This window comes from Littorina saxatilis, linkage group LG10, assembly GCF_037325665.1.
Source record: "Littorina saxatilis isolate snail1 linkage group LG10, US_GU_Lsax_2.0, whole genome shotgun sequence".
Lineage (NCBI taxonomy): Eukaryota > Metazoa > Mollusca > Gastropoda > Littorinimorpha > Littorinidae > Littorina > Littorina saxatilis.
The window spans coordinates 15,771,733-15,776,057 of record NC_090254.1 but is presented as its reverse complement, the minus strand read 5'-3'; positions in this window follow the sequence as shown (position 1 = coordinate 15,776,057).

Below are 4,325 nucleotides of genomic sequence, written 5' to 3'. Positions count from 1 at the left end.
AATGCGGTAATATGAGGACCTGTTTTGACTTTTTTGTTTGAAGAGATAGAAAGTTGAAAGTAAGCGAAATGTTTAGGAAATTCGACACAAAGGTGTCAAAAAAACTTTAACTTCGATATTTCTCTTAATATAGCGTTACGAACGATTTGAAAAAAGTTACTATATGCGGACAGTCGCTATTTCGCAGCTATTTTCGGACCAAAAAACTACAGAGCTAGCCCTGCGTTTTAGTGGTCCTCAAATTGCTGCTGGTATGTTGTGTGTGTTGTGTCAGGCCTAATTCTGGAACTACATCTGCTAAACTACAGAGCTGGTAAATAAAGATCGGCCCAGTAGTTTAGTCTGAATCGCTCTACACACACACACACACACACACACACACACACACACACACACAGACAGACACACACACACACACACACACACACGCACATACACCACGACCCTCGTCTCGATTCCCCCCTCTATGTTAAAACATTTAGTCAAAACTTGACTAAATGTAAAAAGGCCCCCGAAGATCATTTGTAAGAAATGACAACTGATATCTGCAAACCATGTCATATACATGGACATGATCTAGCAGAATATTAAAACTTATATTACTCATAAAGTTCAATCCATTTGAGGATTGAACCATTCAGGAGTTTTACCAAAATCTGTCCCAAATAAGAATATAACCATTTGAGAATCTTAACAAACAAAAAAGGACTCCGAAGATTTGTAAGAAATGACAACTGATATATGCAAATCATGTAATATTACCCGCTATTACGAGCTAGTCGTGTGACAGAGTTTTCTTGCACACGAGACTGTAGATGTTTCACGACGGCTTTAGCCGAAGTGAAACAGCAGCAGTCGAGTGTGCAAGAAAACTCTCTGTCACACGACTAGCTCGTAATGGCGATTATGTCTCACAGCTTCAACAGAGGAGAGAACAAACACATTTTGCGTACTCACGCTTGATAAACCTAAACACAGGAGCAGCCATTGTGGAGAGATCTACTTTTTGACGAAAGTGACCGAACAACTATGAATGACGTCTCGGTATATGTGAATGACGTCACAGTCATCGTCACAGTCTGTATCTTTTGAAGCATCGCAATCTTCATGACGTCTTTCTGTGTCTGCATCCGCGAAATGTTTGTTCTTTCCGGGATCTTTGTCATCTATGTCTGAACTCTGTCCTTATAGTGTCAGACTAACAGGCCTCCTGAGCGAGCCACTTTCCAAGGGCAGCTAAATTCGCGTATGGAAACAGTACTGTCGTCTGGGATGCCGTTTTCAGTATTCTGAGCGTTGAAGAATTTGTAAAGAGAAGAAACGACAACAGCAGGAGAAATAAAAGTCGTGTGTGCATTTTGGGGGGACGATTTCGAGTTTGAATCCGTTCTTGCACATGCTCCAAAGCGTGTAACATACATTATTCCCCCCTCTGCTTCTTTACCTCTGTAAACTTGTAGAGCTAGTTATTTTTCGATAATGACCCAGCAACCAAACAAATAACGAGCCAGCAACAGCCTGAATCCTCGATAGTGCAATGGGTTGAGAAGCTGTTCTGTTTTGGTACTACTTTTGCGACTGAAAAGTTCCGAACGCTCTATACGTACGAAATATACATCTCTGGAGCAAACAATACAAACATACCGCATTTAAATTAACAACTACAGGCCTGAACACATGAATCTCCATATAAAATCCATGAGTTCGGTTGTTTTCTGAATATAGATCTGCTGTGCACACACCGTTCATCACAAGCAAATTCCCAAGGCAAGTAACTCATACTCTTGCCGACAAGAGTAGTTCCCCTTCTTTTAACGCAGTTTCTTCGACAACACTGACTGCAATCCGACGGTCAGTTTTCAACAATATTTCATTTTATAAACAGATCACACGCAACCAAATGCACACATCTCATCAATTTAAACAACATAAAGCGGTTTCATACACTATTTTCCCCAAAAAACTGAACTTCATACAGTAATTAACGTTGGAACACGGGTGCAAAAGTTCGTCTGCTAGTCCCATTTGACGAAAGAACATTATCTTTAGCGATACTAAAACATAAACAGAACACACAATATCTGCCTTTACCGCCACAGCAGAATAACAGCTTATCTGTGTACTTGATTTTAGTCTAAAACAGGGAAACTGACAAGAAGTGTTAACAGAATGGAATGATTTGCACGGAACTATACAACCGCGCATTAATCGATCGCCTGCGCAGGTTGACTGGTTGAGTGATTCGGATTCGATCAAACTTTCGCACAAAAACTCCTGTTTTCTTTGAATAACTGAAGAAAGGGGGAATAAAGAGGTTACACACCTCGTCTCAGTGATTATTAAAAATAATGGTCTCAGTTCGCGGTCATGAAAAAGCTCGCTGAAGCTCGCATTTTTCATGATCCGCTAACTTCGACCATTATTTTTAATAATCACTGAGACTCGGCATGTAACCTCTACATCTTGCACACGTTTGCTTTAGTAGTGGCAAAGAAGGAAAGCGTGTGACATACATGGACATGATCTAGCAGCATATTAAAACTTATAATACTCATAAAATTCAATCCATTTGAGGATTGAATCATTCAGGAATCATACAATTTTGTTCAATATTTTAGGAAAACAGGACTTACCAGTTGGTTGTTGACAGGACCTTTTCTCCTGCTCTTTCTCTCAGATTTGCACAACTGTCAATGTAATTTGTTTTATAGGGGGTAAAAATCAAGGGTCTGCCGAACCCGGCAAATGCAGTAGGCGAAGGTAAAAGCAGCCCATCGGTTTCTTACTGATCAATAGTGCTGATAACACGAATGAATCGACACGCAACACGATCACTCAGCCGCAACGGAGAGGGAGGGACACAATTTCGCGCCCAACTATCACCCCCCCCCCCCCCCCCCACCCCACGGCAACTCCGCCCACCACGCCAATAGAGCCCCACTACACGTATCAAAGACGCTACGCCCCGCCACCGGAGCTTTGATTGACACACGCTTATCCCGCATCTACACAAACCAGCCAACCCACGGGCGGAACTTGGCCTCACCAATAAGATCGCAGAACAACTCTGACGAGATTGTCTATTAAAACAGACAGAATCACATCACGAGTTTCTCCTGATTCCGAGACCTACCACGCTTTCCCACTACGCTCCTCTCGCAAAATGGTCACCACCAACTTCAATATGGAGATTGCTGAAACTCAATTCAACTTCTCGTTGGAAGAAGAAGAGGACTCTACCATCAACGCCAGCCAATACCACGCCGCCAGGGAGATGGAACTCAACTCCCACATCTCGAAAGAACATGACAGCATCCTCGAAATAAGCCTGTTACCTGCGGACGCAACCGCTCCCGCCCAAGCCATACAGGTTGACCTGAAACCAGCCAAAGAAAGGGTGATCCCCATCTTGAACAAACTGCAGGAAACCTTCAAATGCAGAATGAGTCTCACCACTGCAAAGCAATCGCTTATTCTCGCAATCGAGAAGGACCGGTGTGTACCCTTCCTTAAAGGGACCACTGAGTTCAACCCAGCAATGAACGGCTCTACTGCCAGAATACATGAGCTTAGAGACCAGTTTCAGGATACCACAAGGGAAAACAAAATATCCCTCCAACACCAGTTCGCCGAAATCATTGAGGCAGAAATTGAAAAGGAAACGGACACCATCAAATGTCTCCGCGATGAGGCCCTCGCCATCGCGGATAAAGATGAAGAAGCCCTCAACATGTTGAAACTCAGCCTGCAGAATTTCATCAAAGAGGAACAAGCTGCAGTACAACGCCACCGTACCTACGAGGAGGACAGGGAAAGGAGCGAGCGCCGTAGCCAACAGCGAAAACGGCCACACGACCACTCAGCGAACCGATACAGAATCCCTAAGCTGCCTAAACGACAATAGTCAATCTATTGTCTCGAACCTATAACCCGGTCTGCCCTCGGGCGGACCACCCTCATCTTCCAAAAAGGGAGAATTGTCTCGTTGCTAAACCAAACAAACAACCACTACACCCTCCCTCCAATGAACCTGTACGCATAGTACACACACGGGGAAATATAACCCGTTAATATACGACCACAGTACATCTAAGTACAATACATCCTCGTACACACCGTGGAGGAAATTCCACCATAAATCAAACATAAATGATTATTTTTTATTGTCTTTTTGTGTGAATAAAAACACAAGAATGAAATGGGCTGAACAAACAAATACACGAATCACTGAGCCTCATATAAGCCTCAGTCACTGTGAGGACATTTGGGTAATAAACCACTGGTACATGAGTTGTTCTTCAGTACTGGTGACAGAAAGGGGGAAA